The sequence below is a fragment of the Dysidea avara genome, chromosome 9 (genome assembly GCF_963678975.1).
Source record: "Dysidea avara chromosome 9, odDysAvar1.4, whole genome shotgun sequence".
NCBI classification, from domain to species: Eukaryota; Metazoa; Porifera; class Demospongiae; order Dictyoceratida; family Dysideidae; genus Dysidea; species Dysidea avara.
This window is the reverse complement of record NC_089280.1, coordinates 35,528,412-35,555,653: the sequence shown is the minus strand read 5'-3', so window position 1 is coordinate 35,555,653 and position 27,242 is coordinate 35,528,412. Positions and strand designations below refer to the sequence as shown.

At 38.4% G+C, this 27,242-nt stretch overlaps 1 protein-coding gene and 1 long non-coding RNA gene across 10 annotated transcripts in view; one reads left to right on the top strand and one right to left on the bottom strand.

Moving 5' to 3' along the window:
• The window catches only part of LOC136266375 (uncharacterized), a 54,753-nt gene that overhangs the window by 15,330 nt on the left and 12,181 nt on the right, over window positions 1-27,242 (top strand). For 7 of the 9 annotated variants that reach the window (XR_010706085.1, XR_010706084.1, XR_010706083.1 and 4 more), the window contains one exon: window positions 1,675-3,103. The exons of 1 other annotated variant lie outside the window; for it this stretch is intronic. The gene's annotated coding sequence lies outside the window, so the exon portion shown is untranslated. Of the gene's footprint in view, window positions 1-1,674; window positions 3,104-9,780; window positions 9,838-27,242 lie in introns of all 9 variants that reach the window. One more of the 9 variants, XM_066061393.1, reaches the window with a different exon arrangement.
• Window positions 13,243-27,242, bottom strand: part of LOC136266381 (uncharacterized) — a 34,409-nt gene continuing 20,409 nt past the window's right edge. Inside the window, exons 4-6 of the long non-coding RNA XR_010706094.1 lie at window positions 24,069-24,100; window positions 15,764-15,839; window positions 13,243-13,342 (exon numbers count right to left, since the gene is read on the bottom strand). This is a non-coding gene — a long non-coding RNA (uncharacterized lncRNA). The remainder of the gene's footprint in view (window positions 13,343-15,763; window positions 15,840-24,068; window positions 24,101-27,242) is intronic.

Genomic DNA, 27,242 nt, shown 5'->3' with positions numbered 1-27,242 from the left:
CCTGGTTTAAAAATTGACAAACTGGATCCAGCAGCTAATGAATAACACTAACATGTAACTGGTTACCATGGTAATGGGACCATAGAAATGGAGAAGCATGAGCCTCTTTTATTACATTAGAGAATAAGTTGCTATTAACATTAATTTTGAAATTCTATTTTATCATAATGGTGAATCTCAATTGTTGAACATGGAGAGTGTGGGGAGGGATACAATTCACCCACTATCCAATCCTAAAACAACAGATGAGAGTATATAGTCTATACTATTAAATTTCACTTAAACAACAACATTGTAATTTCCTACCATTAAATGAAATGCTCTAATATAACAGTCAGTATATAGTGGGCAAAAAATGTTTTACAAAAGAATTAATTATCCAATATAGAGAGGTTCCACTAATGTGTTTTCCATTAACAATGAATATGAGATGAATGTAAAGGGAAAAAAGTCTCATGTTTTATAGGTCTGCAGAAGTCACCCTAAAGACCCTTTCTATTTTCCATGGCTCATATCATATTGAGCAATGGACAAAACGCCATTTGTTGCGGTAGAGAAGTACCATCTTGTTAAAGATTTCTGTAATCTGTTATTGGATCACTTCTAATGGACAAATGTATTCACAATTACTGTATTAATTGCATGCAATATCATTTTAAGGAAGCAAGAGAAGAGAATAATCACCAACATTGTTTCCAAGTACATTTGCTGGCAGTCGGCCATAAATGATTTTTAACACACCCACAAATCAATTATTCTGCTTGTTCTCAATAGCCTCGGATGGATGCAAAGTGCAAGGAGCAATATTTGTAGATAATTTTCTCTGATTTATAAATCTGAAATTTTGTAATTCATGTTGTAAATCTCTCAAGGTAGATATAATTTTTAATTATGACTCTTGTAAACAATTTATTTTACAAGAACTTGTTAGCATGACTAGCCAGACATCAACTCTCAAGGTCACACAATTCAGTGACCTTTACAAGATTTGATACCCAGGACTATGCTAGTGATACAGGTGACGTACATATTGAAGTGAGCTAATTGTCACCCTCGAAGTCACTGTGTGACTCTGATGGTAAACACTAGGACCAAACTGACACACTTTTAAATATTGTACATCATTTGTTTTAGTTATAGTAACTTTGCTGTGACCACCAAGAAATGTTGCTCGCATTTTATTCAGAGTAAAGTGTGTGCTGCTCTCAGAAACTAAGTGTGGTATATTATCCGTATATTTGAACTTCATTTTGAAGCATGGGAGCAATACTAAATTAATGTTGTTGAAATTCACATCTAAACTATCAAGCTTTCAAACTTTTTGTTCTATGCGTAAAGAAAAATTGCCACAACAAATATGACATTTTGTATCAAAGCACAACACTTTATAATATAAACCAGTGACTGAAATATAATGTATTATACAACACCAGTTCATGTGTGTTATAGTATATGGTGAAACCTCTCTGTAATGGACACTTTGAGAATTTTATTACATGCATTTTTTAATTGGCAGGTAGAAAATTTACAAAACCATAATTATGTATGTAATTTTTTTGAGTAAAATTTTTATCATCATTTTGTTTTTATTAAAACATATACCCTAAGTAAGGGTTAGGGTTATTGGCTAATGGTGCAAGTACAGTTAATTTGTAATGTAATTATTAATTTTAGAATTGTTTAATATGATTGCAACTCTTTCATGGATGAGAACCTGTCACTAAAGTTTGACAACAGAGCCATTCAGGATTTCATGTGAATGCCATGGGAACTTTAAATCTGGAAAAGAATTTTTGGGTAGTATTTTGTTATATATGAAGATGACTGGTAATGAATCCCTACAAGTTAATATTTGCAAGCACATCTTACATAATTATGTGTTTGGAGTGTTTAAAAGGCAGTGATTGCCTTTGTTGCAGAGATGAAATGTCTATACGTTTTGACTCGTATAGTGAAGAAATTTTATCTGTTTTATTATTGGAATTACAATTCCATTATGGACCCGCAAGAAGTCCTGTGTGGTACTAGGTAGTCAGGATATAGGAACTGTTTGAACATTGAACGTTTATCCAGACCAGACGATGACTAGTTCCCCACACTAGGGCAAGTGAAGACAATTAGCTGAAGGACTAGTGAAGAATCATGTCTAGAAGAAGATCGAGGACACAACCAACAAGAGAGCCATCATAAAAGAGAAGGCATACCAGCCAAAGAATGCAGTGTGTCCTCCGAAGAGTGACATGATATAGACCACCAGCCAAACAGGTTCAAGAGTAGCATCATCCAACCGATGTCTACAAGACCAACCTTGCCTGTCAGAGACAACAGACAGATCCTGGGGACCAGATAGCTCTATCATCACCAAGATCTACTAGAAAGACAACCAGTGTAGCGTGACATAGTCAGGAGAATACAGTACAATTCAAGTATTTTTTCCTGTCTGCTCAAAAACACTAAAACCAGGGCACCAAACAGTTGCCGTGGCAATATTCAAATGGTATATGCTATATGCAGTATAATAGAGAAAACATTGTAGGAAGTACACCAAACATTTCAAATGGCAGAATGCAAAAATATTAAATACGGCAGTAAACAGAACAATACAACAACTTGCTAATTTGTTGTATGCCGTGCAGTGAATTGACATGTAGTACATTTAGTTGATGTATAGTAGTTAGTGTTATATTGACTGGAGACTGCTAGAAGATTGGAGTTAAGATGTGCAAGTAATGGAATAGATTTGTGGCAAAGAAAAGAGACTGGCTACTGCAAGAATTTTGTAACCATTTGCCTCTTCCTGCAAGGATCTAGTGGTAGTGTTTCATGTTGCCACCACTATCAAACCTTCTACTAGCCACCATGTAGCCTTTGTGAAACAGGCAAAAATGCAATTAACAAAACTTTGGGAGTATAATGAAGACCGTAATTGCAGAACATGCTTGATATAAAAAATGAAACAATTAACCACACACTGCACTGGGCTGTGACCATGGTAGACCACCTCTCTAAAATGAGCCAACTGTAAATTCCTCAAGTGAAATATTGCTACATCATTTGATTAAGATGAAAACAGTCTGATGTTCAGAGAGTGGACCCATCAGAGGTATGCTTGTATTGTATGTATATGTTTTCTGTTTGCGTGCGTGCATGCGTGTGTGTTGGAAATGCACTGTTTAACACTAGGGTTAAACTATTGTATATGCCTTGCTGATTTTTCCCCCTGCAAACATCCATTAAGGCAAACTATATCCCTCTGTCTATATTGCAATCATCCACATATGGTGTACACAATTTAAAGGCACCACTTTTATACAAATTTGGTCTTGAGACGCTGTTAATTATTTTGCACTATGTAGCCTCAAAGAAGGGAGGCCAGAATATAGTGACAAAGGCAACATATGCTCAACTATTACTTTTAAAAAGAGCTACACATTGACAACCACCTACTGTATTTTTTTTTTTAAAGTTCCAACTTGTTCACTAGTTACAATAAAGCAGAAGCTGCTGTATACATTACTAATGATACTACATAGAAACTCATAGCAATACCTTACATGACAACTAGTGGTTATCAAGCTAATCCACCAGCAAACTGAGCGTATTCTTAAACAGCAGTTTGGTACTTTGCCAACTCCTTTTGTGAAGAGGTAACAACAGCCTCCAGGCATCCCTCTGGTTGAACCCCCTAATCTGGTTTTGTAGGGCACTGGACAATTTGTTTGATGAGATAACTTTCTTTCACGATAATTGAACTTACTGCCGCAATAATTTCATGATATTGGTTCAAATTAAAAATGGACTTGCATAATGATATAACACATTTTGTATGTGGGAAGAGTTTGTTAACGAACTTGAGGAGGCAGCAAAAGTGAATAGCAACAACAAATTGTTATCTCAACTAAACTATCAAGTGTATATTATGGATATAGTCACTTCCATGGGTTTAGTGTTGATCCAAGGATCAAGATGCAATGTAGGGTTAATTCTATGTACTACAAACGATCAAGCAATCAAATTGCTTTCTTTTTTTCAATTCAAGAATTTTACCCAACCAGAGCGATACTGGTCGGGAGAGTAGCAGACATTGTGTGAGCTAACTCAAGCCTTTAGCAGTTCAGTGAAAACCTTTGGTAGCAGCCAGGAAACTGCACAAACAATTGGAAGACAATGAAAGATAGCCAGATCAGCCAAAGGTCAAACAAAATTAGCCAACAGAATGAAATGGCATCACTGGAAAGAGATTTAATTTTACCTACCATATGCATATATACATGTTGATTATGAGCAGCTACAACATGATGTGTGGGATACTATACGTATAATTATGTTAAAGCATAGCCGTGAGTGCTATATGAAAAATAAAGTACGAGGCGCACGGCCGAGTACTTTATTTTTCATATAGCACGAGCACTTTATTTTTCATATAGCACGAGCAAGGCTATGCTTTAAATGATTTATGGAACTTTCTAGTCGTGTAGCTTCACTATACACTAGAACTCGTAATTAACACGCGTTGCACGAACTATTAGCAGCCTGAATGCACACAAACTAGTTTAACAAAGTAACTCACACGTAGTTCACCATAATTTGGCATGGAAGACGTTCATTGTGTATTTTGGCAGGTTTTGCTCGCAACCCACAATCGATTCTATTGTGAGCCACATGGCGAAATATTTCCGTGATATCTCCAGGACTTGTCCGTTTACATTAACAAACGTAACAGCAACGTTACTTTCTCCCACCCATCATCGAAGCATTAGGTATGTCTATAAAAGCAATCCAGTGGTAAAACTCGTATTGGCTGGGGTGATTGATCACTCAGTGTGGCAAAGCTATCAGCCTTCACCAGCATGAGTGATTAGTTGTACTGGCGCGAGCCCCGTAGGCTATTAGCCTGCACTAAGGCACGTGGGTAACTGTGCTTTATTTCCCACAAAGAGTGCTTTATTGCACCGCAAAGAGTGCTTTATTCGTTCAATAAAGCACTTTTTCTGGTTCAATAAAGTACTCTTTGTGGTCTGAAGCACTGTTGGCCGGCTGAGGGTGTACTTTATGAAATTTAAAGTATACTTTTTCCTTTGATCTCACCCACGCAAAGTTCTATAATAAATATTAATAATTGCAAAGTGTAGAGGAGCTAGTGAGTTAGGATGCTATACCTGTAAGGAAGATCAACATTTGTTTACAGGTTGATTCTATCCAAGTAGCGAAAATTGATCGAGATGAATGTCTATTAACTACCAGCAAAAATCATCTTATAAGAGCACAGCAAAAACAGTTGAAGCAGGACTGACAGATTGGTTATCAAGGCAAACCAGACCAGCAAAGTTCTCAGGATAATTTGAACAAATTACAGAGAAATGAACTGTCTCATGTAATAAGAAGATTTAAGGTATTTAGCATGTGTAAAGGTTTACTGGAGAAGACATACGTAGCAGCTTACACCTATGAGCACCATAATGACAGTAGACGCCATTGCTCAGCAAGTAGCAGAAGCAAATAATACAATATCCCATGTTGATGCTAACACTCTTAACACAAAGAATTGAGTCATTTACTACAGCAGCTTCCTGCTGAGGCCCAACAAGCCACATTCCTTTTACAATTATAAAACTAATGACAGGGTTGAAGACGCAGTGAATGTCTTGGACCCAACTTTGAAGGAATAACAATTGCCATATCTCACATGATGCAGATGAACATAAAATATTCTGAGACTAACAAATACTAACACTATACAACATAACCTCAATTCATCCACCAAAGAGTGAGAGTGTTCCAAAGAGTTCCTGGACCTGGTGTAATGACCGTGGCCACAGAGCTCATATCACAATTACTTCTCATAGCCACATGAGTCACCGAGGTGTCAAGGGATCAATGAAAAGTGGTCACTGTAAAGGTAAATTCTTCTTAATAAGTCACGTTTCACTTAGATTACAAAGTAATTATAATGCAATAGACCCACCTTTTTATTGTTAGGTGATTACTTTATTAGGATAAGGGCTAGGCAGCTGTAGTGTCTGTCCATTTGTCTGAGATACCAAACTGTCCATGCACCCATGCAACCTCTCCAGCAATGGGACCCAGTCATCAAGGAGGTGTCATGATTCCCTGTAAAGTAATCACAAGGTAGGGAATGATACAGTACAATTTATAACACAATGCTCTGGCTGGGAATAACCATGCTGTGACTCATTGTGTTTGTCTCAACTTGTCTGTCTTTCTACCAGTTATTCGTCATCATTTAGTCAAGTTCCTCCAACTGCTGTGTCAAATCTTTTATACCTATGCCTTTAAGGTTTTCTACCTCCATTTGCTTTGCTGCTATTTGTTCATCAGCTTTCTTTAGAGCATCGAGGATCCTGTCAATTTCATAAGGTCTCCACCGACAGACTGTTCCCACTTCTCAATTTCTGGCCCCCCCTTTCTATCAAACTTGCTGCCTTCATTGTGAAATGCCACTACACCAGATGTTTTGAATAGGACTTGTAACACAGTAGACTAGACTTGACAGCTTTACTAGAATCATTTGAAACATAAATGTACTGACCCACACATGTTTTAACTGCAGACCAGTTAGATGTCATGCATTAAGAGTAATGAGGAAGAGGAGTATGATAGGAGAGATAGTACATCAGGGTCATAGCTTCTATGTCACAAGATAGGCAATAATAAACAGAACAGTTATCTAGCTATATTGTACCTGTGTTGAGGGTGGAAAAGGCCTAGGTGTACCAAATGACAACATGTAGAAATTCAGTTGACTGATGTGATTATAACTCCCCCAACAAATCCCAATTTGCATATATTATTTCTGTACAATACTAGTACATGATTAGTGAGTTCCATCATCATCTTTGAGGTTGTACTACAGGTCATTTAGGTCCATGGTCACCAAATTTCCCTCCATAATCTTTCTGTCTAATTTTACTGCCAAAATGTGGAATAATCGTTTCACATTGTCTAAACTCTTTCGTCGATTGTATAGTTTTTATCAAAAATAATGTGCGAACTGGCCAGCAGTGGGGTTGCCAGTACTGTGCCAAGAAATCTTCTAGGAGCACTTTGTTGTGATATCTGATTAAGCCTACCATCAGGCATTTCCTTGCATACTTGCTTAGCAGCTTCCACAAGAGATGTTTCTACTGGCCCTCTTCCTTTTCTTAGTATTTTGCACATATTTGAAGGGTTAAATGTCGTGCTCGCGTTCAGGATTTTCGCATCGATGAGCTCGGTGTAAACGTCATGAAGTAAAGACTCCAGAAACGACCGACAATATTATTCAAAAGTCCCTTTGCTCCTTCTCTACCTTAAAATCTTTAATCCGTTTCTCTTTGTCTTGAATAAGCCGCTCCATCTGATAAATAATCTGCTGCTTATCTCTTATGCACCGACTCTTCATTCTAATGATCCTTGTATAATATCCTCAACCACATGGTTCCTTACAAACGGCCATCCCTCGAACCGTCAAAAAAAATTTCATTATGCAACAATTCTACAAGATAATCTTTAATCAGTGATACATGAAGCTAAGATCAATTATTTACGTGATTATATGATGCAATGTAAAACAGTCTCCTCAGAAGGCAGTTTACATGTGGTATTGTATAAACAATGTACTTGGTTGTTCAAGCTCTCCCAATTCTTCAAATTCCACATCATCAGACTGTATTAATGAGTTTTCTCAGACTGTGGCTATAACTTCCCAGCATCAGAGTACCAATTCTTTCTGTTACATTCCCTCGGGTAATGATAATGGCTTCTCTTTTAATGAAATTACTGTTCCAGCAGTCTTATCTCACATTAATAAACTTGATGTTAAGAAGTCTACAGGCCCTGATAGCCTATCTGCCACCTTCCTTAAAGAGGTTGCTAACAAAATTGCTATTCCTCTTACTAAATTATTTGACCAATCACAGAAAGATGGTATAGTTCCAGCTGGCTGAAAACAGTTTCATATAAATGCAGCTCACAAGGGCAGTGATTGCAATGACCCCAGTAATTACAGGCCCATATCTGTGGTTCCTGTCATTGCTAAAGTGTTAGAAAAGATAGTGTCAATTCACTTTAGTTGATACTTGGAGCAAAACAAACTACTTCATCCACACCAAGGTGCTTTTCGATGTGGAAAACCAACAGAGAACGCCTTGTTCCTAGCTGTAGATCACATTGTTACTTCTTTAGATGAAGGGAAGGCAGCATGTGCTGCTTTTCTTGACCTTCGTAAAGCATTTGACTCCCTTGACCGTTGTTAATAATTAGAAAGGATTAGCAATCTTGGTGTTTCGACTTCTGTACTATCTTGGTTTCAAAACTATTTAAGTGATTGAGTTCACTGAGTCAAACGCTATTATGAGTTTTCAGAGTGGAGAGAAACGAAAGGTGGGATTCCACAAGGAAGGGCTTTAAGACCATTGTTATTCTTGATATACATGAATGATCTGCCTTTACAGATTACTGATGGGCTATTAGTGTGCAGTACGCTGACAATACAACATTGATTTGTAGTGGAGCTACTCCTTTCCTTGCAGTGGCTACACAGTTGCAACTGATACATAACTGGATTAGTAACAGTAAAATGAGGTTAAACTTAGCAAAATCTAGTGTCATGTGGTTCAAAGTAAGTCTACAGAGCTTCCTAGCTTCTCAATAAAATAAATAGTAAATCAGTGCATCATGGATACAAGCTAAATGTTGCAAATCATTAAGTAAATATGCATGAAAATCATGGTGGAATTGCTGGTAGCAGACGCCTTTGATGGCAAGATGGAAGAAGGAGGATGGTATTGCATTCCACCAGTGAGCAGCAGTAAATCTAAAAAAAATTCTTTTCTGGGTAAATGCAAGGCTCAACCTCTGGGAATTAGCAAATAAGTCATTTATACAACCAAACTGAATTGGAGATGACAAAGGAATACATTTGACTTGGTGGTATTGGCAAAACATTAGACAAGAAGACTGAAATTGAATGAGTTTCTTAAATGGTAACCAAATGAGTTGTGGATAATACTGAGATACATGGTCAAACTTAGATAGTTGCATAGCCATCCACGCAGCTCTGTATTGCATACATTCCAATTGATGTAAGTACTGTTGACAAAGTGGAGGGCCCCATACAGGAAGGGCATAGGCAAGTGAGATAAGACTAGCATATCTAACAGTAACTTTAGCAAGTCAGCGTTCAGACAATGTTTGTGACAGCTAACAAGGTAAAGATAGTATGACATTTTCTTGCAAACTTGAGATACGTGGTGGATTTGTTGTCTGTTTTGTAATTGAGTTTTTGGTTCAGTTGTTCTTGTTGGTATATTGTGTTTAGCTAATTTTTGTACTGTGTATTTTTAGTGCTACTGTGTGTTGTCAGTCCTGCAAGGAAGAACGCTCTAGCCGATTGTGTGGAGTTTAAGCAATTAATCAATGGTTATTCAGTGGATCTGGCAATAAGTGATTTGCAAGCCTAGACATCAATAAAAACCAAGTGTTCCCTTAAAAGTAGTCCTCTCTAGTGATTATTAACAGTGTTCATCTAATCTGTCAGTGGTCATGAACATTGTTCCACTTCTCTCCGTGAACAGACGAATCTGAAGGTATTATGAACCACAATAGTGGGTTCATAATAAGGATTGCCCATGTTTTTTTTCGCAAAAATCCTAATAGAATGCACTCCTAAAAGCCACCTTGAAAAGCATCCTTAACTCAAAACAAAACAGTACATGTATTTCAGACAAAACTGAAATTTGCTTGTTTGTTCATACTATTATTGTTATTATTCTTTCACAGGCGTAACAAAGTTTACAAGGAGAATCCTGGGATAAGAAGTAGCAAAGCTTGCTGAAGGTATCATTGTTCATGTCCATGATCTATTTTTGATTTCATTTTCGGATGGAAACACCCCAAACAGGGCCATTTCTTCTTTTGACAATGCCATTTCACACAAGAAGCCATACAAGATTGCACTCAGAGTTAGATTTCCTGGCGTCGCTAATAAAATCTGTCCTTAATAAACTCAGTACAGGGTTTTGCGGAGCTCTTGCAATTCAGATTTTCACGCATGCGCACAACTACTGTGTAAAATGGTGTCTCAACGCAATGTCTGTTGGTGTCTCAACGCGATACATGGTCTGTCTCAACGCGATACATGGTCAAACTCATTTGAATTTTTCATCCATGAACACTTTGAGAGTAAAGTTAGTAAAGGACTTTTCTGAGGAAGTTCCTGACTCGCTGAGCTTTGGAGTCAGATATAGTGATGGGAAGCACCAGATGTCGCTGTTTAACAGAGATAATTTGGGTACAATGTATGATAAACACAAGTTGGGTGGAGAGGTAATGGTTTGGTGTGATGCAAGGTGTAAAGATTCAGTACTGGTCGAAAGTGATACAATGATTCTGATTCAAGCTTACTTAAGCATCAGGAAAAAGAAGAATAACTAGAGAGTGTGTTTAAAGATTTAAAATCTAAACATGGCGATAAATTTAGCCTACCACAATTGAAGCTGTGGTCAAGGATGGTTTGCATGATGACATGGACAGCCCCCAGACATCCCGGCATTTCGTGGCAATACCAAAAAACCCTGTAAGGAGACAATGGCTGATGCTATTTCTAATGCCGCCATTATTGTGACTAAAGCATTGTCCACTAGCCAGGAGCTGAACAGTACATTTTCAGAAGCTACCAAATTTACAACAAGTATGTCACCTGGGAAGGTGGTTGAGCTGCGGGTAAAAATTTAGAACAGTTAAGGTATCTTCAAAATTTATTTCAAGATGGTATACTAAATGACAAGGAATTCACAGAGCAGAAAAGTAACATTCTATCCTCTTTCAGGAAACTGTAGCTGTATATGCGTGCATGTGGTTTTGGCATGTATTCATTTACTATTATTTTGATCTTAATTAAAAGAAAGAACATTTACTCTGATGTTATGACTGTTAAAAGTATAATCCACTTTCTGATATCCATCCTTTACAATCGTTGCAAATGCTTCTAGTAAAGTGGTCTCCATGTCTTCTGTTTGTTCTTCATTAGTTTTAAGTAATGCTTTGACTTTTGAAAATGTTAATTCTATTGGCATAAAGTCGGGGGAATAAGGAGGTAGAAAGTGAACTATTGCACCAACCTCCTCCTCAATCATTTTTACAGCTTCACTGCTATGATGGATAGAGTAATTATCCAAAATCACTGCACTATGAGGATTGATGCCATCAAATGGTTGCAGCTGAGGTAGTAAACACTCTTCTACAAAGCAGCAAAAGGTGTCACCATTGGTAGTTCCCCTCACTAACCTTACATCAAGTAAGTCATTTATGGGCATGAAAGCCAATGCAGATAACCTGTCTCCTCGGAACAGCAACTGGTGACTAACTAGCGGTTTGCCTTGCATACTATAGCCGCATCTTATTGTATTCCTACGATCAACCCCGGTCTCATCTAAGAAAATCGGACTGTATACAGAAACCTCTATAGCACTGCCGCAAGAACTCGTTGCATTGCAAAGCTGAAATTTGTAACCTTTGCCTTGTAAATCCATTATCATGTAAACACCTGCAAATGTTAGAAACGTCAATCTCTAATAGCAGGGTATCCAAAAGTTCCTCTTGTATTTCACGAAGTGTAATGCCTGGTTTCCTAATACGAGATGAAATATAAATAACTTATCAGGATCCATTAGTTTTCTGGCAGCTCTGTGCTTAGCTAATTAGGGTACGGAGATTTAGACACTGTCCCCATGCTAATAAATAGTTGCAGCGTTCTATGTACGGTAGACTTGTCTACATTCAAAGTACAAGCAATTCTTTCACTACTCAATCCTTCTTTCTGCCATATTATTCATCAGCGAAGATCCTCCCCATAAGCAGAAGACCGCATATGCTCACATGAAGCCATCTATAGCTATCGTACTGATTCCCACGAAACAATTAAATGATCAAGTCAGTGTGCATGCGTAAAATTTGAATTGCAAGAACTCTGCAAAACCCTGTATAGGCCAAGAAGCTTAATCTGTGATGAAGACTTTGTTGCTAGCTATAGATGGGTTTTTCACTCCGTGATTATTGTACATTGGCGGGTTATCCAATATTTGTGACTGGGCCTGTGAAAACAGGGCATGTGGGCACATGATTTTTGCCTACTTCTTCAAACTTGACTCATAACCTTTCATACCATTATGCTATGGCAATAACATTTTTAGCCCATGGACAGCTATAAAGATACTAGTAATGTAAATTCTAGAGCTCATATTAGGAGACTGTATGCATATTGCAGTTTTGTGTGTGTACTGAAATGTTCACGACAATACTGTGCAGAATGCAAAATTACACTAAAATGTTCAAACATTTGAAGCTTCTATGTTAGCTTTCAAGTTACAGGTTTTCTTGTATTTATGTACATCGTTCATAAGTTTTATGTATGTATTTAATAAGTTTGTAAGCATTTTTTAGCAACAGTACTGAATGATGTAAATGAGCGTGTCCGCTATATTGCAATCGTGCACAGGCGAACACCAAGTAATGGCTAAAGGGATGTTTTCCAAGTATTGTACTATCACTTTATAAGGTGTTTTAAGGCTACAACTACAGTAGCAAGCTGAACTAGGATGGTTTAAAAGTGGGCATGGCACATGAAGATTGATTGCGAAGAGATGAACCAATCATGCAAGATGAATAAGCAGCTGCAATAAAGATTTTGTAATTATTTGTAGGCTATGAATGCATTACAAAGCTTTGAAGGATAGTTTTATAATTCGAACCCACGAAACATTCGAGGCTTCGTCCCAGCCCTAGTAATAAGTTTTTTGATTTAAGCTTGTTTTACTGTGTACTGAAGCAATTAAAACATGCTTAAAAATATTGTTTATTTTACCCAAGAATTTTACAAAAACGACGGGTTTTCACTTAGCTGGGTCACCTTGTTTATTATCGGCTGTATATTGCTACACAGACAATATCTTAATCTTTACATCATGTAACAAATCAAATAACCTTGTCTGTGTACCAAAATAGGCAGAAGTTATGATGACTCCTAACATAGATAATATATGGGACACCCTCAAACTTGTCATATTTGGTGACCTATAAATGTTATAATATTTACAACATAATATTGTAATGCGTGACTGATACTTACCCTTTTAAAATTTGGAGAAGTTACTTTAGACATTCACATCTACAAATTGACGTAAACTTCAGTTTAATTCTGGCAACGGTTATTCATGTGACAGCATTATCAATTTTGTCTTGTCACCTCTATTGTTTATTGCAAGTACATGACCACTCTTCAGGCACTGGCAGGAGTTGGACATCTTCACCTTATCCACTCTGGTTAACATTGTCAATTGTACAACTGTAGAATAAATAGTTTACGTAAAAGGTTGGGTGAAAGGCTTAAGTGACTCCAGTCTGTTAGCAACATACATATAAATCCCAGTGGTCCCTCAGCCATTGACTAACCGAATGTTTCATTACCTGAATGGTAAAAATGATTGTTTTGTTAGAGTATTTTGGTCTAAGGTGTGCATTCAAGAAGGAAGACTCAAATCAATTAAAAGTGTACACCATCTTATTCACCTGCTCATGGAGAGGTCAAAAATCTTAGTTTTGTTTCTGTAGCTCCAACAATATGCGTGTCACGTGTGATGCGGTAAATATAAACAAGATTGTCATCATGTCTTCTACTAAACTGCCTAAACTACTTCATATGCACAAGTGACTACAGTGCTAACACTATACCTTGGCTGATGTGCTAATCCATGGTGAACGTTTTAAGCCAAATTGCAACGTTGTAGACTAATCTGAATGGAAGTTATGGCTGTGAATGTAAGTGCCTGTAGTTTATTTTCAGTATAGTCACTGTACAAATCAATTATCTTGCTCTTCCAACTGTCTATTGTTACAATTTCAAAACTACTCACCACAGAAGGCTGAAACTTTGGTGATCCATTCCTTGGACACTGCAGATAATGCTGAGAAAAAATTTTAAAGATTAATTGTGCGAACAAGTTGGGTTTTTGCTGAGACAGTCACATTTTTGATGTGCATTATATTTACCGTTTCACATTTAATGCACATTAGGCCACTCAATACACCTTACAAGGTAGTTTCATGTGGATTGATGTGAATTTAGTAGGAAGGTACCTCGTGCATGTGATATTTGTGGGAACAATGGCATGAGGCGCAGGTTGGAGTGATGAAACTACACATGCTTTGATATCGCTTTGTAGTGAAGCCAACATATAGTAGAAGTTGGATTCAGTGGCAAGGAATCATACTTTATTATTATTATTAGTGCTTTACAGTGACCAGCACTGAAGGTCTGACAGCAACATGTGCTGCAGCCTTAGGATTACCTAACCTAATTGCAAGGACTTAGACCTAATGACTTGACTTAGTGACTGAAAAAGGTGTAACAGAAAAGGGGCCAAAGTAAGGGAAAAAAAATCCCTCCAACCCCAGGATTCGAACTGCAGGTCACCCAATGTCTAGTCGGGGCCACACTCAGTCTTTCTCCAGGAGGGATGGATTTTCTTCCTTAAACCTAAAGTATTTATTATTAGCACTTTACAGTGACCAGACTAAAGGTCTGACAGCAACATGTGCTGCAGCCTTAGGGTTACCTAACCTACAAGGACTAATACTATAGAGATTGCTAAAGGAATGCGAAAGGCTGTCCATGATTACTCACGGAAACAGTACCGTACTCAGACAAAAAAAACCTAGCCCAGATGTATTGCAAGGTGGTAAGTAACAAGTTTTTGTAGCGCTAATTATCTGTACTGTATATAGGATAACAATCACCAGACTGGCAATAAGCAAAAAATGTGAGTTAGAGTTCATAATATTTATGTTATGAACTCTTGATGCTATCTTGTCTCCATACTGCAGAATTCTGGTGTGGTTAGTGTAGAGCTGAGTGATAATACAATTATCACGATTTGATAGTAACTTTTATATCATAGTATCACGATAGTAGCAGTTATTAAAGACACTCAACTTCACGTATGCAACACATGAATACTCCAATTACGTACACACCACAGTTGTTACATATCTTTGTTGTCCACATTCAAGCTACCAGTCTTTTACAACTTCAACGCTATCGTGTTTGCTATATTTTTGACTAAGCACAGATATGGATAAGTAATTGCGATAGTATACTATCAAGATCATGATTGTTAATAGCTATCACAATAATCGATTGATTGTCACTATCGCCCAGCTCTAGGCTAGCGTGGGACAAGAGCTGCTTGGAAATGATAATGTATACTTCATTAAAAGTAAATTTTTGACATATTAGTCTTCTAGTGTTACATGAAAAGCCTGAAATGAAATGGCTAGAAATTGAAAGGAAGATTGCAGACAGTGTGAGGAAAAGTACGAAGAAAAATGGTTGGTTTGTTTATGGGTCAGGTGATGCAGATGATGCCCAGCTCGTACACACAAATGTGTGGAAACAGTTCTAATTCGTTTTACAACTATGGACCAGGCTACCCATGTATTGTACCATTCCCCACTACTAGCCATCCACCTCCCAGCTTTTATAATAGCAGTGAGCCTCCTGTTATTGACCAAAGCAGTACCACAACAGACAACAATGCTTTTTAATAGATACATACAACAGGTTGACTGCAGTCACATCGTAAATACTAGCACTGGTACCTGCCCTACAGTGCTGGAATTGCCGTAGTGAGTATGTTATCCATTATAGTAAGTTGACTAAACACACTTTTGCTACATCTACAAACTGCACAGCTAGAAGAGTACTTGCCTTTTTAAAAGTGTTTTTCGCTGCAGCACTACCGTTCTTGTTAGCTCCCATCATCTTATCTCTGTAGTACTCATTCCTAAATGCAGTGATATAACTCCCATCATCTTATCTCTGTAGTACTCATTCCTAAATGCAGTGATATAACAACATAGCAATAGAAACAACAAAGGCTCTGTCACGAAATACAACACTGTTTTACACTAATCACATGTTAATACATTGAACTGGTGCAATTCAAGCATGTAAGCAGTCAACTAATGTGTAATCAGTTTGGGACCACAAAATCATTTTGCTTTGGATTCACTCAACTTGATACAATGTACTTCAGCATCAGGTGTAGAAAGGTCTTAACTCACTGGTGGGTTTCTGAAAGGTTTATTGACAGAAAAGTTCCTGTAATAGCCACCAATCCATGTTTGTCTTACACTTGTGATAGTTACTGGCATTTGTGTATCTTCTGTTGCGTTATTTAGAGTTTTTTGGACTACTAATTACATACCACGCATGCGCAATTACAAAAATGCAGTGGTCCATTACCTAATCCTATTTACAACCTAAATATAAGTTCTAACACACTCCCCCTGTTTGGTCTCAGAGGGAACAAACACTATAACTAATGACCAGTCCAAGTTCTTCGGACAGCTTCTCCAAGTACCGCTGCTTGGCGTCGGGGTCTAGTTGAATCAGTAGAAGCAGCAGCATCAACTTGTTCTATTTCAGTTTCAGTTGCATCAAGCACAGTTGGTGATGACTCTAGAAGATCCGTAGCAGTGGTACTCTCTTCAGCTTCAGGATCTGCAACTTCAGGATCTGCAACTTCAATGGGGACTAGATGTACAATGCTTCGCTTCAACACTTTAGGTGGTCCATTCTCATTAGCCACATTAACTAAAGCAGCCCTTGCCCTTCCATCACTGCCCTTCAGTAGTTCAACTATCCTCCCCAACCTCCAAAATACTCGCTTTGCATTGTCATCCTTGAGGATTACTACATCGCCAACATTGATAACAGGCCGTTGACCCTTCAGTTGAGCTCCTCTGAACGCTCGCAAATTTAAGAGATAATCTTTCCTCCAGCAATTACTCAACTGTGTTAGAAGGTGTCGGTGGTTCTTGGATCGTCTAGTAAGTGTCTTGTGAGTGCTACACACTTTTAGATGGCTTAATTGCACTGGGAGTTGTTACAAGTCTTCGTCCATAAATAAGATGTACAGGAGTGAGAGCATAGCTAATGCCTTCCTGATCGTTGTAGACGTATGTTAACGGACGGGCATTGATAACCGACTCAATCTCAACAAGCAGGGTAGCTAGCTCTTCAAATTTCAATGTACTTCTTCCCACAATCTTTTTCAGACATCGTTTGACACTTCTAACCATGTGTTCCCAGAACCCACCCCACCAAGGTGCTCTGGGAACAATAAACTTCCAGCTGGTACGTTGATTAGTCAAGTAGTGATTAACTTCTGGAGAACGACAGATTCCTCTTATTTCCTTTGATGACAACTTGAAAGTCTTGGCATTGTCGGATAGCAGAGTGGCCGGAAGTCCACATCGCCCAACAAACCTCCTGAAGGCCAACAGGAATGAATCAACATTCATTCCACGTGTGAGTTCTAAGTGTACAGCACGTATAGAAGCACACGTAAACAAACAAATATATGCCTTTGAGGTATCTTTCTCATCCGTGGATTCACTAAAGTACAATGGACCGGAAAAATCTATCCCTGTATGGGAGAATGGGGGATCATCAGAAACCCTATAAGCTGACAAATCTGGGGATGGGTGAGAACCATATGGAAGCCCTTCAAGTTTCCTGCATACCACACACGATCTTACAATTGCCTTTACTACCTGTCTTCCTCGTAAAATCCAGTATCGTTCACGGAGAGCTACTAGTGTGTCATTTATACCTCCGTGTTTCATTCTGGCATGCATATCAGTAACCAACAATTTGACAACATGGTGCTTTGATGGCAACAAAATAGGGTTCTTCTCAGTGGTTGACAGCTTAGCCTTATTAATTCTCCCCTTGCATCTCAACAGAGTCTGGTCATCAATGAATAAACCAAACTGGTCAATATAGGGTGACTTACCAGAGCTGGTAAAACCTTCCAAATAAGTTAACTCGTTCTCAAAAGCCTGGGCTTGAATACAGCGTACCCAGAGTACCTCAGCTCTGTTCAATTCCATTGCATCTAATGTAGCATTGTACTGAGTAAGTGCCCTCCCCCGTGTCATCTCAACAAAACGCAATACTCGAGCTGTAACACGTAGCAAGCAGTTAAGACTGCTGTACTTCTGACAGTCAATGATGTTAGAAAGATTCAGGGCACTTCCTGTGACAGTTGCCAAAACGTGAGTTTGTGGTTGCGGGGATCTCACTAACTCTGTGAGTGCCACTACATCACTTGCCGGTTCAATTTGCCTAGGCCAATCTTCGTTCTGTGACTTAAAAAATAAAGGTCCTTCCCACCATGTGGTGCAATCAAACAGTTTCTGGGCATTTAAACCCCTTGAAGGGAAATCTGCAGGATTAAGAGATCCAGGACAGTGCCTCCATTGGTCTCTCAGTGTGGTCGCTCGAATTTCATTAACACGTTGTGAAACATACTGTTTCCACACCTTATCACTCTTAATCCAGAACAATGCTGTTGTGGAATCTGTCCAATAAGTGACTTTCAATTCTCGTAGACAATTCTTCAGAACCATAGTGACAAGTCGATTAAGTATCAGTGTGCCTAATAACTCCAGTCTTGGAATAGACTGCTTCTTCACGGGAGCCACTCTGGTTTTCGATGCAACCAGCCTTGTAACTACTGTCCCATTAGTGTTGACAACTCGCAAGTACAGTACTGCAGCATACGCGAGCTGGGAAGCATCGCTAAACCCATGAAACTCAATAACATCAGGCACTCCCTCACCATCAAAGAAACAACGCGGTATCTGAACCTCATTCAACATGGTAAACTCCCCCAAAATCTCATTCCATTGTTTAAGGGGTTCACCTTCTAAACGCTGGTCCCACCCCAATTCCTTGCAGCAAAGAGTCTGAAACAATATCTTCAACCTAATTACAAAAGGACTGAAAAAGCCCAGAGGGTCAAATATACTAGAGGAGGCCTTAAACAGAGATCTTCTAGTAGCAGGTAGCTTAGATACAATAGACATTATTTCTGAAAAACTAAATGAGAAATGATCCGACTCACTCTTCCACATGATACCAAGCAACTTTAACTGCTCAGTTCCCTGACTATTGGACCCAACAACAAGCTGTGAGGGTACTTTCCCTTCCCCATGCACAGTACACGTACCTGAGTCATTCACATGTTGTCCAGACGATGCAACTATTCTTGAAAGTAATTCAGGTGAGTTAGAATTCCACTTTCTCAGATTAAAGCCACCATCAAGCATCACTTGCCTTGCCACATCATAAATCTCAAATGCCTCATCTACAGTCCTTCCCCCTGATATGTCATCAACATAAAATGAATCTCTGATAGCTGAGATCACGGCAGGGTACCTTGATTGATGCTTCTCTAAATGATGAGATATTATTGAGCCTAAAATGGCTGGAGACGGACGAAGTCCAAATACGAGACGAGCAAATCTCAAGTGTAGTACTTGACTACTAATATCCTGGGGATCCTTAACCCACAAGAAACGTAACATGTCACGGTCACTGGGTGCAATCTCAACCATGAGGAAGGCCTTCTCTATGTCTGCTGTAAGGGCTACCGAGTGCCAACGAAAACGTATCAGAATGTCAAAAAGTTTAGGAATTAGGTTTGGACCAGTTTTCAGACAGTCATTGAGAGAAACAGTATCACCTGTAGCCTTGGCAGACCCATCATACACTATTCGAAGTTTTGTCGTTTGCTTGTCTTGCCTTATGACACCATGGTGGGGAATATAGTGCACTGATTGATTCAAATTCATAGGAACATGGGCTTCAGGCGGGTTAACTACATTCTCCACCACCGGTTCAACAATACCACTCTTCAGTTGGTCACGTATTATAGAGTCGTACTCCTCCAAGAGTTGAGGTGACTTCAACAGCTTGCGCTGCAAGTATCTGAGACGGTTCAGACAAAGTACAAAGTGGTCTGGGATATCTGGATGACTTTCCTTCCAAGGAAGGGTCACTTCATAGCGTTTACGTTTAAACTGTAGTCGTTCCAGGAAGGAGGATGGTTCTTCATCACTATCTTTATCTATGATACCTAAGGACTCGGTATCCCAAAAGCGATGTAGCATAGAAGTAAGAGCATCATCTTCGTCTCGTGGTGTTGGATTAATGACATCAGAGGTGACAACTAAATTAGCTTGTGCAACCATGGTGCTACCATAGTCGTTCAAAGGACCTGACAGAAGCCATCCTAGTTTGCTGCCCAATGCCACTGGACCACTATCACCTACAACTGTGTCTCCAGTCACAATGCTCCAATAATAGTCTGAGCCCACAAGAACATCTATGGATTTCTTCGAATCATGGGAATCCCCATCTGCCAATTCTAGGCCATCTAAGTGTTCATATTCACAAACATTCACCATAGCAGGGAGGGAAGAACAGATAACAGGGGATGTATAAGCAACTATGTCAAGGACTTCACCACCATTTGTGGTCTCAATCTGGAGATTCACAACATCACAAGATCTGGGATCAAAGGATGCACTACTGAATGTGTTTAAATGTAATTTTTCCTTCCGAATTGGTTCAATGCCCAGTCTCTCTTTCAAAGTCTTGGTAATATATGAGAGTTGACTACCACTGTCAAACAGCATTCTAATGGACACCCTTCCTGCTGGTCCCACAGCTACAGCTCTTGCTGTTTGTAGAAGTATTACTCTTTTTCCCTTGTTGGGCTTGCTATCTGTACTAGCGGTAGCATTCACAGTTTCCTCTATGTCATTAGCAGGTTTTGGTGGTAGTGGTCGCTTATCACAAATGAACTGATGGTGACGTCGGTTGCAATATCGGCAATTCCTGGGGCTGTCACAATCCTTCGATTTATGGCGTAACTTCAAATAATTAAAGCACCGCCCAGCCTTCAATAAAATATCCCTGCGATCCTTTATTTCAGTAACCTTCATGCACGAAGCTGAAAAATGATCCCCTTCACAGAACACACACTGGGGCTTATAATGGCTGGCCATAAAAGAGCTAACTGTGGGAGGGACTCGAGGTGGCACAGGAGTTGTCTTGGAGTTACTGAGGCTTCCACTTCCTGCTTTATTATCTTGAGTACATTGTCAATCTTCCATACCTCCTTACCGGTTTCTCGAGCAATTCTCAGACGGATGTCGTTAGGCAGTTTGGCCATGATAACTGGGATAAGGAAACTTCCATACTGTTCAGACGTAACATCCAATGCTTCAAGGCCTTGAATATGCACCATAATCTTATCAAAAACAACACGAAGGGAACTAGGCCGCTCATTCACACAATTCGCAACTTTCATTAATCCTTCCATATGGGTACAGATGATCTGTTGTGGATCACCAAAGCGATCCTTCAACATTGCAACAGCAGAATCATAGTTACTCTCTGTTAAGGGTAGTCCCTGTACTGTCTTGTATGCTGTGCCTTCTAATAGAGAGTTTAAGTAATTAAATTTATCTACCTTGGGGATTGCTTCATTGTCGTGCACGGCAGACTGAAACGAGTCCCAAAAAGTTGTCCAGTTCTTTACATCACCCTTGAATTTTGGTAAGGTTAGCTTGGGCAGTCATGCCTTGGCTTGTGGAACTGGTGGAGCAACAACAACAGGGCTTGATGGAGGTACAGCAGGCAAAGAAACAGCAGAAGATTGTTTTATCTTCAATTTACAATCAATAACCCTTGCAACAATAGTTTCAGACTCATTCACTTCAGTTTCTATAGCCTCCACTTCACAGAGGCTCAGTATCTTCTCATCCATGTCACTAAGCAGCTTCAATTTTCCGTCAAGTTGTTCTTTTATAACAGTTAGCTTGTTGCGCTGTTCAGGAGTCAGCGAATCACTACTCAATATTCCTTCTGCTTCGTGAACAAGTTTCGTAACTACGCCACGATGTCCGCCACGAATGGCACATGACCTCTCCAGAGAGCGGGCGGTTTCTTCAGACGCCATCACACTAAATAAGAATCAAGAACACAACAGTTAACACGAACGAAATCTCTTGCCTTAGCTGGTACCGTTAATAGACTGCCACAGTACCACAACTTTTTAGCGGTTGGTTAAGAATATGACTAAGGCTCTCAACGAATTTTCACGGCGAGTTCCAACTGGAAATCAGATCAGACGTTCATTCAGGTCACAAACTGGCGAGTAGTCTTCAAACTGTCGGTTCTTTCGGCTAGCTCGTGCCCCACGTTGGGCGCCAGATGTTCCGTTATTTAGAGTTTTTTGGACTACTAATTACATATATACCACGCATGCGCAATTACAAAAATGCAGTGGTCCATTACCTAATCCTATTTACAACCTAAATATAAGTTCTAACATCTTCCACCAATTAGTGGTCACCAGCTTTGTTGTACATGCATACATAATTATGAAGGATGTATCTAAACAAATAATTTATGCTAGGTAACCACTGATGGCAGTGTTGTTACCATTTTACTTGGTTAAATGCCTCGTCGTTTATATACCTTAGTTCCAAAAATTGATACGATGATTATAAAATTGGCCACCACTCGATACTCAAAAATGATGTTGAAGACTTTTTTTAAAATTGATTGTGGCACCACTTAAGTGTGGCTATTATTGAAGGTGCAGCGTTTAAACAAGCAAATACAGTACCTGGATTTTCCTTGATACTTTCACTTGAGGGTATACAGTAAGCAATTTCCTATCCTATGAAAAACATGTTAATTATGTACGTGGGTTGTTAGGTAGGTGCCACCTTAATCTCTTTCCATGAATTCTTTGTCATCTAAGGGAAAAGCCAATAGGCTGTTAAAGTTTTAGCTTTTTCTGGTGAATACTTTTGGAGTTATAGTGATAGACAGTTTAACAACAAAAGCAATTGATTTCTATAGCAGTTACACAATAGAACTACTGATAATCATGTATGGAGTTGTCTCATTGTACTTGTGAACTGGAAGATTCATCAAGGCATAGTTTTTGGTCTATATCCAGCCATACTTATAAACAAGAGGATTATTAAAGCTTAGAAATGGCACTGATAAAGTTGTATTAAACAAGCACACGTAACTTCTATGTTACATAATGACAGAAATAACATTACACTCCATGAACAAGTCAACTGAGTCTTGTGCTGAATTCAAAGCATTTAAAACATGAGAAATATTTTTTGGTAGGAGACATTTTTAATTGTTATTGAATTATCAATTAGTCTTAGTGGGTAGATGTGATATGGATAATTAAGGTCTTACTACACTCCTAGACTACCCACCGCATGTGAACCAAAACGTCTCTGTATGTTAGTCTAGCTATCTATATGATTGTCTAGGCTCTGTGAACTTTGTAATAACTGAAAAGATACATGGTGGGCCTGTTCAGTTATGCATGCACGTACACTCACCACACACACTTACACACATACACATAGAGATTGTAACATGTCACTAAAATTTCAGAAATATTCCCAGACCAAGTGGTGACTTGACCCACAGACAACTTGTAGTCTAGGTCAAGTGCCTGAGGGACCACATAGCCTGGGATCCAGGAATTCCTCTTCATTCAACCTGTACTTAAACCCGCAAAAACATTTGGGGACTGTGTTTTTACACAATATGAGCATGTATGGCAACATTAGGTGGTATAACATAATTCTAGCCTACATTGTTTAAAAGTCTGTTCACTGGGCTACTTGGAGATGATTAACACTGTAACTACAGCAGCTTTCTTGTTATGAGGCGATGAACAACAGCTATGTAGTCACGTCTCTGTATTTCAAAATTCTTTAATTCCGATTGTAGGTTTACTCATGCGAGTCATATATGGCTGACAGAACATTTTGTGGCAAAACGGACAGAACTTTTTGCAAGTTGATAAGAGCAACCACCATTGATCATTTTATAAAGGTATGTAGAGGGTTTCCATGTTTCCTTGCCAAAAGTTATAATATTTACATGGCTATAGTATTTTTGTTTTTTTCAATATTTAGAAAAACCCCTTGGTATCATTTCAATTCTTGTTACATCACAAGTAGAATAATATAAATTGCATAGCCATAGGATGGAAGCTTCAAAAGTTACAGTGCTTTGTGCAAGGCATGCGTGTTTTCTGGCCTATGTGGGTTTAGGAGTGATTGTATTAGTCACTATCCTTAGCTATACTTCACAACACATATATACTTACCATGTGTTTCTGATAACAAAGTATGGCCACTCCTGTAATAAATAAAACTGAGGTAATAACTGCAAATCATTATTCTATATAATGCTCACTACACATTTCACACATTTTCAATGAACCTTACCTACCTAATTGTCATTTAAACAGTCATTTAATAAATATATAAGTCATACTATTAAAGGTTACAAAGGTTACTATTCTCGGATCAATCAAACTATTACAGAATGTACAAGTGTAAAACTAGAAGACATCTGTTAGAAGTGTCCTAGTTATATAGTTTAGCTTACTTGCTTACTAACTGACTTATTGACTGACTCACTTTTAGTATCAATGTATATATTACAATTACAGTAGTGCAACCTTTCCAAATCACATGATGTTAAAGCGGCGTTAAAATAATTTTGCGAAGCCATACAATTCCCAGTAAGCTGGCACCTGTTTTCATCCACTTCCTTAATTGAAAATTTTGGTTGCAATAATAAAATGTGGGAAATTTTACAGGAGTTTGTATCCAAACAACCTTGCACTACCTACATTGCCAGACAATTCTGTGGGTTAGTGTAGTTTCTTTTCAAGGATACGTACTGCTTAAATTATACCCTCTATTCTAGCTGTCTTATTTCTCTATAGTTAATGTAGCATTTAACCACTTGAGTTACAAATATTTTTTACTTTGCAGAACAATGTGACAGAATCCTTTTTATGTGTAGGTACATACCAGTTAGAGAAAACACATCACAAATGCCCTGGAAATAAAGTTCTCAAACTCTCTCTGTAGCCTATAAGAGACACACTTTCCTGATTCCTATATGAAATTTTGATGGTCTACAGCATGTAATTTTGAAGAAATAAGCTAAATAGTGAGACCATTAGACTGGCAAGGGCATGCTTGGTATACAGACTTTAGCGCTTAGTATAGCATTAATCACAAACATCAGTGCCCTTCGTTTGCCAGTGAATATACTTGCCTTCTAGACATGAATATCATTACATATAACAACAGTAGTAGCCCAACAGTCTAATGGAGTTTAGTTCTTTCAAGCAGCGTTCTAATCAGATTTACAATTTTCCTGGTTTGCTCGCACATGATCATGACCACAAATATCCTGTTCAAATTTAAGCTTCACATTATTATCCAGAAAGTGACCTCAGGTGCAAGAGACATCACATACAACTTAACTTCACATGGCTACCATTTTTCAAGGTGGTATTCAAGTAGATTTTCACTTTCAAAATAATATAATTTCACATTTGAAATAAAATATATATATAGAACACACAGCAGAATTCTGTAAATTCTAAGAGACAGTACATTTTGTTAAGCTTACAACTGGTATAGCTTTGAAGCTCATCCTAATACTGTACATGTGTTGTTAACTGTATGCTACATGAAGACAAAGGATCCAGAGTTGTTGCTATAATACAGTATTGGTCTTATAATATTTACTATTTGTGGGAGAGTATTATTTAAGGCTTTACTCAGGGGTAGGATATGACATCACGATAATTGCATGACGTATTCTTGTACATTTTGCCATAGGATTTAGCTCTAGAAAACCGTGAAGTTTAGTTTACTCTCAGAAATGATACTTCACTAGTGTAGAAATTGTTTTATCTACTAAGCCCCAGTAATCCTCAGCGATATTACAGTGAATTTTACAATAGTGTGTTATTTAGATGAAGTACTGATCTTAATTTCAGGTACCTGTGTTAATGTTCACTGTATTCTTGCTCGTTAGTAGTAAATACAATCAACTGTGACATCTACAATGATGCAAGTAGCTGGTACTTTAGTTTTTCAATATGTGATTATCATTGGAATTCAATTCAATTATGCAAAACTATACGCATTGTGATGTCATATCCTACCCCCCTTCCCTGGGACAACTTCCTGTTTATATTTAAGTGTGTTTTAAGTAAGTTTCAGAAAGGAGAAAAATCCATGATTGAGTTGTAACCATCTGATTTGTGCTTGAATGCTTACAGTAGTCTGCCGGCAGTCAAAATGTCTTGTATTTGGATTAATAGGAACTTCTAGAGAGTGACTTATTATCTTAAAAGTACCTTATGTGGAACCAAATGGACATTATTAAGGCTTTACATTTATATATCACAATTGAAGTTCTGTAGGACACCTGGTCCCACAGCCTGTTTAAAGTGTGTACTAATAGAACATACAATTGTAACAAAATGCTCTAATAGAACAGTCACTTTTGTTAGTTTTGACTACTAGCACTTTTATAAGTGTTATGGTAGTGGCTTATTTTAATGGGTAATTGCAATGTGTTAATTCTCATGCTTCATTTGAATATGATTCTCAATTCATAGTTCTAAAATGTGTTTAGATAATCCCCGAGATTCATCGTAGTCATAGTAACTAAATGCATTATGAGAAGTGCCTCTGTACTTGATAAGACAATGTGGTGCTTGTGTGCACACAAAAATGACAGTGTAGCTCAACGGCTGAGGCTATGAGCTCACTTCAGCCTGACAGGTACCTTTTGGCATACCGCAGTACGTACAATGTGCAATCATGGAGACTTACCTTTCCCCTCCTTTGTGTCCCTTTTGACAGTACAAGGTGTCAACACACAGTAGCTAGCATGTGATGGCTTCCCTGTGTTTGTAATGGAAATTGTGACCATATAGTGACTGGATTGATTACAGAGACACTTCTCATAATGTTCTTTGTTTGTGATGCTGTGTAACTGGCTGAACAAAGCTGAAATGAAGCTTAATGGCTACGTCATTTTGTGTGTTCAAATGAAAACATAGCGAAAATCCCTAATCAAGCTTAAAATTTATAATTTTTCTCCTTGTACTTGTCATATTAAGAATCTGGTAAAATGTTTATAGTTCATATTTAGTATTAATAATCATACTGTAGGGACCACAAAGGAGTAGGTGTGGCCCATGAAAAAACATCACCCAAAAACCAGCCTCACTTTTCCCAGACAACGATTAGGAAGTATTGGTTAGGCAAAACTAAGCCCAAACAAATCTTGGGATTGACCCAAAATGCTTTCAACAAGTTGCTACGGAATTAAATATATATATATTATTTAACAGAATTTTCTAGTGACTCACTGACTGAGTAAGTAAGTAACTGACTGACTGATGCCTTCAGACAAGCGTAACTCGACAATGGCTAAGGCTACATACAGGCTTGATGTTTTT